At 44.5% G+C, this 12,945-nt stretch overlaps 1 non-coding gene across 1 annotated transcript; it reads left to right on the top strand.

Moving 5' to 3' along the window:
* The first annotated feature begins 5,813 nt into the window (after positions 1-5,813).
* LOC137777228 (U6 spliceosomal RNA) lies at positions 5,814-5,920 on the top strand. Its single transcript, XR_011076471.1, has one exon. It is a non-coding gene; the product is annotated as a U6 spliceosomal RNA (small nuclear RNA).
* Positions 5,921-12,945: the final 7,025 nt, after the last annotated feature.

Raw genomic sequence — 12,945 nt, 5'->3', positions numbered from 1 at the left:
TCTCACAGGGGCCCCAGAAAACTAATACACACCACGGTCCCCTAGAGTTCTGACCTCCAAAGGGGCTCACACAGGCCTGATTCCGATGATTTATCATGACCTTGACAATCTGATGTAGGAGGCGCATGTTCTAGAGAAACTTGGAAAGGACTCATTCTGTGCTCACATCAGGCCGAACACACACAGATTCCACTTGGCCAGACTGAAAATTGTCTGGGATGGCCTGCGTGTCTGCATGTCAGGAAACTTTTTTAAGGAACTGGGAATTTTTTGTTCCATTGTGAACTATATCACAGAATTCCTGTTTATCCAAAGAATTTTCCATGTAAATAAAGACATTTGCAAATTGATTTAGATTAATCAGGTGTGACTGCTGGATAAACAGAGGGAAAAACTCTGTCACTGAGATCCGGACAATGGAACAACCAGCACCCTGTGCACAGGCTTGCAACAGAGGCAGCAGCAGAGGCAGAACCGTGGTCCAGGAGAGAAGACGAAAACCAGAAAGGGAAAGAAACCCGAAAATATGAAAACCATCTTGGGGTGTAATCCCCAAAGAGGCAGCTGCACTCAAAGGTCACCCAGGAGACGTGAGTTTAAATTATGGGCTCCCCAAACCCAAATCTGGGGGATTTCTACCTTCTGGCCTGCCCCTACTCCTTCCACCCACCTCTCACCCCATCTCCATGCACAAACACACACACACACACACATACACACGCACAGAAGTATACCAGAGTCACACACACACACACACACAGACACAGACAGAAACATACACAGAGTCACACAGACGCACACACAGAAACATACACAGAGTCACACACACATACACCCTCGGGCACAGGGTTTTTAGAGACTATGTTGCATGTATTCACCACTCAGTCCTTCGGCTAAGTGCCCTCAGCTGCAGTATTATCTCATTTTCTTCACACAGTAACCCTTCAAGGCAGTTGTTGCTAATCCCATTTTGCAGACAGGAATACGGAGCCCCAGAGATATTAAATGTCTGGTACAAGTTTCCACAGTCGGCAAGCAGCCCAGCAGGGATGTTAATCCCTCCCCTGAGTCCAGATCCAGGTCCCCACCTTTCCCACCAAAATACACTAACCCACATTGATTCCATCCACACTGTTTTGTGTGCTAAGAATAAAGCAATGAACAAACCAGACCAAGGCCTTGGGCGGTGAGAGAAATGGGGAAATGTTGGTCAAAGGTACAAACTTGCAGTTATAAGATGAATAAATTCTGCGGATGTGATGTACTACAGTTAAGAGCACTGTATTACATACTTGGTGACTATAGCTAACAACACTGAATTGCATATTTCAAAGTTGCTGTGAGAGTAGATCTCAAATATCCTCACCACAAAACCGAAAGGGTAAGTAAGTGTCGGGATGGAGGTGTTAGCTTATGCTATGGGGCAATCATTTTGCGATACATAAACGTGTAAAATCAACACACCGTACACCTTAAACTTACACAGTGTTATAGGTCAGTTATACCTCATTAAAGATGGGGGAAAAAACAACACGTATTGTATGATTCCATCTATATGAAATGTCCAAAAAGTCTAAAGAGATAGAAAGTGGATTACTGTTTGCTTAAGGCTGGGAGTGGAAATGGGGAATGACTGCAGATGGGCACAAGAATTCTTTTGGGGATGATGGAAATGTTCTAAAATTAGATCGTGGTGATGGTGGCACCAATCTGTAAATATGCTAAAAATCGTAAGTATATAATTAAGTATATAATTCATATACTTAAAATGGGTGTATTTTATAAGATGTAAACTATACCTCAATAAAGCCGTTAATAACAACAACAAAACCGAAACAGACCGGACCCCACCCCCGGGGAACTCACGTTGCTCATCATCCAGGAGTGCCTATTCCTTTCCATGTGAGTCGTCTGCTTCCTCCGGGACGGAACGTGAATGTGCACGGGCATCCCTGGGGGTCTAGCATCTGAATCTGTGGGCCTCAGGTCGGGGTGCATTTCTATCAAGCTCCCAGGTGAGTCCAATGTTGCTGACCCATGGACCACACCTTGAGGAGTAAGGCTGCACTACATCTTGGAGAGGAGAGAAAAGGGTATATTTCATGCCCCATATAAGCTGTTGACTCTTTTTTGGCAGATCAGCCCTGGCTACCTGACTGGTGAGTCTGGGAAGGGGACTGGCTAACAGGATGGGCGGTTCCCCATGGGACCACCTGCTTCCCTCCTCTGGCTCAACCCCACGTGCCCTGTGACCCCCACCCCGGGAAGTGCTTCCTTACGGGGTGCAGTCTTAGGGAGCCAACAGCCCATAGATGGAGGCCACGTTCTCAATATCAGCCTCATCTGTATGTCAATTTTCCACCTGCTTTATTTCTGTAATTTCTTAATTGGTTCCAATCAGGAACAGGGAAGAGTCACTAGGCTGAATCACGTGAAACTGCCAACTGAACAGGTCAGTAGGATATTGACAATTTGGTACAGTTCAAGCTAATATTTTTTGGGCACCCTCATATTCTAACACCACATACCAGTGGTTTTCAAACTCAGGTCATATCAAAATCACCTGGGGATTTGGAAAAACCACGAAGGCCCAGGCCTCATCTTACTTCAGCTCACTTGAGCCTCTGTGTCTTTCATCAGCCCTGTAGACAAGGCTGCATACACCAAAGTTTGAGATGCCCCGTAACGGGGCAAGCATGATGCTGAGTTCTCTGCTTATTTCATTGAATCTCTGGGACGACCCATCATGCCTGTGCCTGAGTCAGCTCCTATGGACTCTCACGAGCAAATGGTTAAATTTTGGGGAATTTTGTGAGCTGTCTGTTAAACGTAGTTGTTATTAAAAATTAAAGTATATGAACTTACAATTAAGTAAATTATGTTAAAAGCATAGGTAATACGTACTCAAACTCGTCACTTCCTAATTATTTTACTACATTTTACTATCACCTATGCTTTGGAGGAAGCTATTGACAAACATTGTATCAGTATGTTGGAAATAATATATCATGGTGTGTGGCTGTAGTCTCTTCCCAGCTCTGCCTTCCCTGGCTTCATGTTGGTGGTTTGAAATCATCCATGATGAGTGAGAGTGTTTATACCGTGGAAGCTGGCAAACACTACAAATCGGGCGTTACTTCCCCAGATCAGACCTTCGACCTCCCCATTGCACAGATGAGGAAACTGAGGTTTGGAGATTAAATGACTTTCCCATGATCTCAGGGCCACAGTCTGAACTCAGACAGCTGACTCAGGAGCCCAAGTTTTTAACCAATGGGCATATTGTGCTTTTTCTTTGTATCTTTCCTAGGCTTGTGGCATGAATCTCCACCCACCTTCCTGGAAAGCACAACGGCCTCCCCAACAACTGGCCGGCCCCAGGACCCCACCCCCTCTTCCCCAGCAGCCTAAAAAGGAGGCCAAAATAATGCTCCACCAGCAGGGCCCATGGCCTCTGACGGGTCAGGTACGTCAGCAGAGTCAGGAGTGGCTTTGTTGCCCAAGCCCAGCCTCCTGTAGGGTCTCCCCACCAGTGGATGTCCGTACAGTTTAAGTGGGATAAATTAAATTGGGTGGGTGCTCTTGGTGAAAAAAGTCATAAAGAGATGGCAGAGTCTGGAGGTAAGAGGAAGGCCAGTGGAGTTTTGCCTCACAGGTCGGGGAGGTTGAGAAGATGCATGTTGAGAGAGGAGAAGGGGGGAGACAGGAGGGGTGTTGCTTTCAGCCCACCCCCACCCAGCAGTGGGCCCTTGGCCTCTCGAAGGAACCTGGAAGGAGAGAGGAAGAAAAGCCCACAATGGGGGCACAGGCAGTGTGAGAGGTCCAGGCTGGTTTCCCCTCACCCTTCTCTCTCATTTTCTCTCCAAAATGTTGGGTCCCTAATGATTCTACCTCCAAGTGCCACTCCCACTCAGTCCCCAGAGGAGGAAATACTTGGGACAAAGACCTCCCTTGAATGATTCTAGTTTTATTTTAAAAAAGAGAATGGGGACTTCCCTGGTGGTGCAGTGGTTAAGAATCTGCCTGCCAATGCAGGGGACATGGGTTCCAGCCCTGGTGCAGAAGATCCCACATGCCGCAGAGCAACTGAGCCCATGCACCACAACTACTGAGCCTGCACTCTAGAGCCTGCTAGCCACAACTACTGAGCCCACACGCCTAGAGCCCGTGCTCCGCAACAAGAGAAGCCACCGCAATGAGAAGCCCGTGCACCACAACAAAGAGTAGCCCCCCTGCTGCAACTAGAGAAAGCCCGTGCATAATAATGAAGATCCAACACAGTCAAAATAAATAAATATAAATAAAAACAGTGAATGTAGGGAAAAAAAAGGAAAAAGGAGGGAAAACTGAGGTCACAACCCATTTATGACATAGTGTTGACAGCAGGATTCAGGGTGTTTTATTGTCTTTTTTTTGGCACTGGTTTTCCCTTTGTTTTCTGGCAATAATACTGTACATTTTTTATAATGATGAGGAAACAAGTTATATTTTAGGAAGAAGGAGGAAGGGGAAGAAAACAGCAGAAGAAATCATCACAGCAATTATGCAATTATGTAATTACGGGGCCAAAAAATACTTTCCATTAAATAATACATTGCTTTCTCTCAATAGCCCGCAAGGAAGAAGCATAGACGTTGTTAATTCAATGTTTAAAATGGGGGAAGATGTTTATTCACCATAATTAAGATATGGAATCAACCTAAGTGTGTGTCAATGGATAAAGAAAATGTGGTATGTATATATTAATACAATGGAATATTATTCACCCTTAAAAAAAGGAGATTCTGCCATTTGGGACAACCTTGATAAGGCTGAAGGACATTATGCTTAGTGAAATAGGACAGACACAGACAAATAGTGCATGATTTCACTTAGAAGTGGAATCTGAAAAAGTCAAACTCATAGAAGCAGAGAGTAGAATGGTGGTTGCCAGGTACTGAGGGTAGGAGGGGAATGCGGAGATGTTAGCCAAAGGGTACAAAGTTTCAGTTATGCAGAATGAATAAGTTCTGGAGATTTAATGTACAGCATGGTGACTATAGTGAATAATACTGTATTGTGCACTGGAAATTTGCTAAGAGAGTAGATCATATATGTTCTCGCCACACCAAAAAAAAAAAAAAAAAAAGTTAACAATGTGAGGTGATGGCTGTATTAATTCACTTGATTGTGATAATTACTTTACAACATATTTGTATATCAAAATATTACATTGTACACATTAAATATAGTTACAATTTTTATTTGCCGATAAAGCTGGAAAAAATAGGGAAACTGAGGGCTGGGGGCTGTTGACGTTTCCAGGATCAAAGAGAGAGTCCAAAGCAGAGTCAAGATCTGGCTTGAAGTCTCTCAGCTCTAAATCCAGTACTCCTACCACTGTGTTGGGGGCACTCTCTGTACAAGTGACATCTATGGAACGTCTGTCCATCCAAAACAACCTCCCCTTACCTCCCCATATCCAGAGGGGGGATGCTCTTGACCATGTAGAATGCAGCATTTCTGTGCCCTGACCATGGATTTTTGGGGAGGAAGGGGGAGCATATCCAACTCATTTAGGGCTGATCAGAGTTCCTTCCCTTAGAATCTGGAGTTGAGTCATAGAGAAATAGAAAGAGTGATGAGAGACAGAGAAAGAAGGAATGAGACCTTGTTCATGTGGCTGGTAATCATGGTTTGCCCTATGACACGGGGAACAGAGAACGTAGGTCTGCAGGCACATAAAAATAAAGTGGAGACACAAAAAGGAATGGAGATGAGAGATGAAGGGAGAATCTGAGTGACCTTCTAAGGCCTTCATCAAGCTTAGCTCTGTGCTCACTTTGGCAGCACATATACTAAAAGTGGAACAATACAGAGAAGGTTAGCATGGCCCCTGCGCAAGGATGACATGAAAACTTGTGAAGCATTCCATATTAAAAAAAAAAAAAAAAAATCTTACCTGTGTTCCTGCCCTACATCCTTATAATAAGTGCCGTTTTTTTTTTTAAATTAAGGTAGGTTGAGTTGATATCTGTTTCTTGCAGCCAAAAGATTGCAAACTAACAATTTGTTACTGCATGAATGTACCTTCCTCACACTGACTTTGAAACTTTTTAATTTTCTAGAAGGAGGCCTATCTTCACTTCAAGTATTTACCATTATTTGTCATGGAACAACCAATAGCAAATATAATATTTGTCAGTGGAACCCAGAAGCAATCCCTTTAAAGAAGAAAACAAGGATGCCTGCCACCAACACCATTACATTCACTATTTTCTGGAGGACTTGGTGCATGCAATAAGGTAAGGAAAAGAAATAAGAGAAACGAATATAGGAAAAGAACAGGCAAAATTATTATAGTTTCAGATAATATGATTATCCACCTAGTAAATCCACTGAATATCATGCTGAACCAGTAAGAGTTTGATAAAGTGGTTGGATATGATACAAAAAACCAAAAATCAATTTTTTCTCCGTATGCCAATAAAAAACGATTGTAATGTGTAATGGAAAAAAGATCTCACTAACACAATGAGAACTGTAAAATACCTAGGAATAAACCTAATGAGCATTGTGCAATTTATATGCAAAACACCATAAAACTTTACTAAAAAACAAAAAAGAAGAACTAGCTAAATACAAGGTATGCCCTGAGGTCAACTGCATTACTGGCCCCAATTCTTCATCTCTGTCTGAATCCATTCCTTACCTTGGCCTCCCTGTGGGCAGTGTATTCCTCCATCCCTTGATTCTAGGCTAAACCATGTGACTTGCTTTGGCCAACAGCATGTAAGCAGAAGTAACAGTGTGCAATTTGGAGCCTAGGTCTTAAGAGACTTCTGCTTGCTTTCCTGCATCTCTTCCATTGCCAAGAAAGAAGCTTATCCCAGACCTGATGCCCAAAAGGAATAAAAAGGGAGCCGACCTAAGCCCCAACTTCAGTGAGGAGCTAAGCCCAACCAGATGTATCTGTAACTTGAAGGGGAGCTGTCCAGCCAAGCCCAGCCCAGATCCGCCATGTCCAGCCAACTTATGGACTTGTGACCAATAATAAATAGATGTGTTTTAAGCCCACTGAGTTTCAGGATGCTTTGTTACACAGCAAGAGGTAACTGATACACCCATATTCCTGGATGGTGATACTCAATATTGTAAAGATGCATTCTCTGCAAATTAATCTGGAAAGTTCAGTGTGATTCCAATCAAAATACCAACAGATATTTACTTCTCTGGGATTTAAAAATTAAATGGCAAAACAAAATTAGCTGCTAAATTTATGGAGGTAAAAAAACTAACAGAGGAGAACAAGGTCTTACCCCATCAGATATTAAGAGGTACCATAAAACTAGGCTAGTTACACAACATGGTAACAGACAAATGAACCAATGGAACACAACCAAGGGGGAGATGATAGATAGATAGATAGATAGATAGATAGATAGATAGATAGATAGATAGATAGATAGATAGGGATAGGATGTCACAGAAAAATAGAGATAATGCTATATTACAAATCAGTGGTGGGAGGCAATTGATTATATAGTAAATAGTATTGAAACAACTGACCATCACTTTGAAAAATGTAAAATTAAACTCTTACATTACCCTAAAATAAATTCCAGATGGATTAAAGACCGACATGCAATCAATCAAGCTATAAAAGTACTAGAAAAAAGTACAGACAACTAGTGTCATAATCTTGGAGTAGAGCAGGCCCTTCTAAGCAAGACAGAATCTGGAAGCCTTTGAGAAACAGATTCACAAATTTTACTCCATAAAGATTAAATGTTCTATACAGCAAAAGACCACAGATAAAGTGGAAATACAAATGACAGCTTGAGAGAAAATATTTGGAACACACATAAAGGCCAGAGGTTGCCCTGACTGGCTTAAAGCTCTGACAGTAAAGGGCCAGCTGTCCCATCAAAAAATGGGGAAGGGTACGAACAGGCAATTCACGTAAGAGAGAAGAAATGCCAACAAGCAGTAAAAAACATGCCAACCTCTCTATTAGCGAGAGGCAGGCTGTGCCAGGCTGTCGTCACCCCCACCTCTCAGCCTGGCACAGCTAAGACTGACACCTGCAGGGGGGCAGTGTGACTAGCCAGCAACTCCTCCTGTGGGACCCTGTCCCCCAGGGGAAAGGGCAAATAGGAGCCTTGCACAGTGGTCTCTGAGTGTCAGCTGTGACAGTTAAAGGTCAGAGATGGCTTCCTAAGTAGCAATAAGGAGACGGGTCAAGAAATCAGGCACACTGGTTCCCACTGAGAGCAGGAGACTGATGAACATGACACATGGAGAAGTTCATGAGTTGTTCACGATGCATTGTTTAATGAAAACACACACACCCGTTCAGAGAGAGAGAGAGAGAGAGAGATGGCCTGGGACTTCCAAACTTTAAACAGTGGTTCTCCCTCAAGAAAAGCTTTAAATGTTCCTTAAAAAACTAAAAATAGAACTACCATATGATACAGCAATCCCACTCCTGGGCATATATCCAGAGAAAACGATAATGCAAAAAGATACACGCACCCCAATGTCCATTGCAGCACTATTTACAATAGCCAAGAAGACATGGAAGCAACCTAAATGTCCACCAACAGAGGAATGGATAAAGAAGACATGGTACATATATAAAATGGAATATTACTCAGCCATAAAAAAGAATGAAATAATGCTATTTGCAGCAACGTGGATGGACCTAGAGATTATCATACTAAGTAAGTCAGACAGAGAAAGACAAATATCATGATATCACTCATATGTGGAATTTAACTTTTAAAAAAATGATATAAATGAACTTATTTTCAAAACAGAAACAGACTCACAGATTTCAGAAAAAAACTTACCAGAGGGGAAACATGATGGGGAGGGATAAATTAGGAACTTGAGATTAACATACACACACTACTATATATAAAATAGAAAACAAACAAGGACCCTGCACAGGGAACTCTATATTGTATAATAACCTATATGGGAAAGGAATCTGAAAAAGAATGAATATATGTATATGTATAACTGAATCACTATGCTGTACGCCTGAAACTAACACAGTATTGTAAACCAACTATACTCCAATAAAAATTTTTTTAAAAGAGGAAGGGAAGATTTTCACTCCTTACTTACACCGTCCTGTATGGTTTAAAATTTTACACAGGCATGAATGGTTTATGGAATCCTACAAAAAGAAAGAAAAAAAATAGAAATGAATGAATACTTGTGTTTTCCTATGGGACAGATTTGGATATAGAGATAGAGATAGGGATACAGGCACACCTGGTTTAACTGCGGCAACCCTGCGTTGAGCAGGTCTGTTGGTGCCATTTTTCCAACAGCATTTTCTCACTTCACAGCTCTGTGCCACATTTTGGCACTTCTAGTAGTACTTCAAACATTTTCACTATTATTATATTTGTGATGGTGACTGTGGTCAGTGATCTTTCATGTTACTATTGTAATTGTTTGGGGGCACCAAGAACTGTGCCCACAGAAGACGGTAAACTTGACCAATAAATGATGCGTGTATTCTGACTGCTCCACCAACCAGCTATTCCCCCATCTCCCTCCTTCTCCTCGAGTCTCCCTGTTCTCTGAGATACAACAGTCTTGAAATTAGGCCAATTAATAACCCTACAATGGTTACCCTTTAAGTGTTCAAGTGAAAGAAGAGTCGCATGTTTCTTACTTTAAATCAAAAGCTAGAAATGATTAAGCTTTGTAAGGAAGGCATGTGGAAAGTTGAGACAGACATAATGCTATTGCATGCTTAATAGACTGAAGTATAGTGTAAACATAACTTTTATATGCACTGGGAAACCAAAAAATTCACGTGACTCCCTTTACTGTGATATTCAGTCTATTGTGGTGGCCTGGAACGAAACCCAAGATATCTCTCCGTAAGCCTGCATAGATAGATATAGATATACAGATAGAGATATGATAGAGAGAGATATGAAATAGATATGGATACAGATTTTAAGTCCCTCACCACTTTCTGATATAAATTCACTGTCTTTAAAACCTAGGAGCCCTTCCCAAGTGACCCACAGAACTGTGTGTGTCCTAAGCCGTGAAGAGAGCCGTCACCAATTTAAGGCACAATCAACCTCATTAGCCTGATCCGGTGACATCTTTGTCTCAGGGAGGACACTGGGAGCATCATTCCAACGAGAAGAAAAGCTGGGGATCAGCCCCTGTTAATGAGCGCTGTCCCACTAAAGCCCCGCTAATCCGGCCCTGCGGCCCCCATCCCGGGATTCAGCCCCTCTCTTGTGGCCCCCGGGCTCCCTCACCCCAGCCTCTTTAAATTCCACCGGGACATCCTTCGTGTGGTATGTGGTCCCCTTGGAAAAGCCTTCAGGCGTGAGTGTTTAAAACCTTTATTAATCCTGAAGTCTTTCCTGACTCCATCTCTTTCCCTTCCCAGGTAGAATAACAATGATGGGGATGACAGAGCAGCCAGCACGGGCTGGGCATGTGTCCTGCTCAGGTGCTGGGCTAAGGGCTCTATTTATAGGCGGCATCCAATTAGGTCCTGGGCACCCCCTGAAGCAGCTGGTATCAGTAGGCTCAGGGCACAGCTACGAAAACCGAGGCAGGGCCAGGGCTCCCAGGGAAGGCTGCATGCCCCCTTGGCTCCCCAGGCTGGGCCCTGCACCAACCGCTCACTCCACATTGGTCACTCTCTCCATAGAATTCATGTTTCAGAGTCTGTCTCCTGCCTTGGCTGGAGCTCTGCCCTGTTCATCTTTGCATCCCCAGCTCCTAGCAAAGGACAAAGGCATTGGAGGAGGGAAGGGCACGAAATGGAGAAGAAGGAACAGAGCATGGGAGAGAAGGGGGAGGAGAGAGATTCAGAAAGGACAAAGAAAGTGAGGGCATGACGTAGGGTCCTGAGAACAAGGCTGAACGGGGGCAGGGGTGGGCAGCCCCTTGGGACGGAACAGCAGCAATGATGGTCAAGACAAGAAGTGGTCACTTTTCATCATGGACCTTCGTCCCAGTGCTGGCTAAAAATAGTGCTGTCCCCATGGGGACTCTGCGTTCACACAGCCCTCAGTGGAGTCTTAAGTGGACCTGGTGCAGGAATGTCAATCCAGGCTTCACCATGTGCTGCCTGAGTGCCTCTCACACCCAGAATCTTCCATCTGGCAGGCCTGTCCCCCGCCCTCATGGCCGGCAGGAGCAGGCTGCTGACCCACGCACCCAACTCACAGCACCTTCCTGAACCTCTGGCCCCAGTGCACCCCACACCCAGTTTGCAAAGCTGTTCCCGTTGACTTGGCCCTGGACTGAAGACCCAAGTCTCGATCGTGGCCTCTCCTCCTCTCCTGACCTGAGGCTCAGGATCCCTTCTTGGCCCTGTCTGCTCAGCCCCCTCTCCTGGTGTTCTGGGCACTCCTGGGAGACCCCTGTCCTGTACTCTGAGCTCAGCTGCCCCTGCCTCACAGATGCAGCCAGTTACAGTGAGATCCTGGACCTGCCCCTTCTCCCCAAGCCTCCGTTCCTCATCTGGAACATTCATCGCTCTATCTCATCTGTTATCACCAGCATTAAATGGGAAAATGCCTCACTCATAATTGCCGAGCAGTCCAGGGTGGATGGGTTTTTTGTTTTTTGTTTTTCAAGAAAGACCATGTTCCTATAGCTTGCATTTGACCTCCCAGATGTTCTATCATGGGTCTAGAAACAGAATACTTAGATGCAATATTCCACAGGCAAAAGTATGAACTGTTATCAACATCATATTCTCCCACTTCACTTCCAATTCATTTGAAGAGTCCACTCAGCCCTCCCTCTCGGAGGGAAAAGGGGAAAAAAAGTTGCTTTTGTGCTTCCAGGATTGCTGTCCTTTGCCCTGGAAAGAACAAAGGCACGTGAGTTATTAACTCTGCTTTTATGCCGGAGGCAACCATACCTCTGAGAGGTGAAAACGCTTGCCTGTGTCATCAGCCTCACGGGGCCTGGGAAGCAGAGCCAAGCAGCCTGGCTCTCCATCCCCAGACGAGAGTTATTCCCACCACCTTGTCCTGCTCTGCCTGCTAAAGCACTTTTAGTGCCTCTGTCGGCAGTCACATAATTTGGACCAAATGCAGACCAACCCCTCAGGACGGCAAAGAAAGAGACGGCCTCAACAATTCAACTAAAGGGGATCGCAATGACTGAAAATCGCTCATTTCCAGTGAGGATGCAAAGAAAAAAAAAAAGCACACTGAAACGCATTCTGTCATTCTGGCAACAGATGCTTCTGGGGATAACCGTGTGTGAGAGGCTGCTGCATGCTGGATCTCTTCATCTTTGCTCTGAAAACAAGCCACTCTTCACAAAAGGCGAATGCATCTAGATTTCCAGTGGCGGTGACGAGAATGTCCCACGCACTGGAAAGAATGAGCATCCTTGAAGTCAACCCCGCTTCGCAGCAAAGAGACACACCCACTCTTCATAGCCAGCTCTTTGGCTGGCTGGTGGTCACCTCCATCCCATGAAGATGCTGGTCAATATCCAAATGACCCCTCTACTTGGAAGCCTTCAGCTCGGCTTGGCCTGGAAACCGTTGCTACGTGTGGGGAAGGTTTTTCCCTCAAGTACTGAACGTAATAGCAGGCAGTGAGAAGGCTGCGTGGGCCAGCGGATGTCCCCGTGGAGCTGGCTTTTGGATTACTGAAGACAGCAATTTATCTGGCCAGGCCTGCAACCTTCCAAAGAGAGATGGAGAAGTTGCTGGATGGGGAAAAGCAGACCTTTTTTGTAGTAAAAGGAAGGGTAACTGCGCCCGAGTTGGGTGTTCAAGGTTCCTCTCTGAACCAACAGAGGTAAGGAAAGGGGCAGGGGGAGAAACACAGCCCCTGGAGTCAGATAGATGTGGTTTCCTGGTGCCTCTCTGACACTTCCTAGCTGGGAGATCTCCCCTTTCTGAGCCTCAAGCTCCTCATCAATCAAATGGAACAAATAATCATCCCC

Source organism: Eschrichtius robustus, chromosome 1 (assembly GCF_028021215.1).
Source record: "Eschrichtius robustus isolate mEscRob2 chromosome 1, mEscRob2.pri, whole genome shotgun sequence".
NCBI lineage: Eukaryota > Metazoa > Chordata > Mammalia > Artiodactyla > Eschrichtiidae > Eschrichtius > Eschrichtius robustus.
Note: the sequence above shows the minus strand (reverse complement) of the source record. Positions and strands in the feature narration are given on the sequence as shown.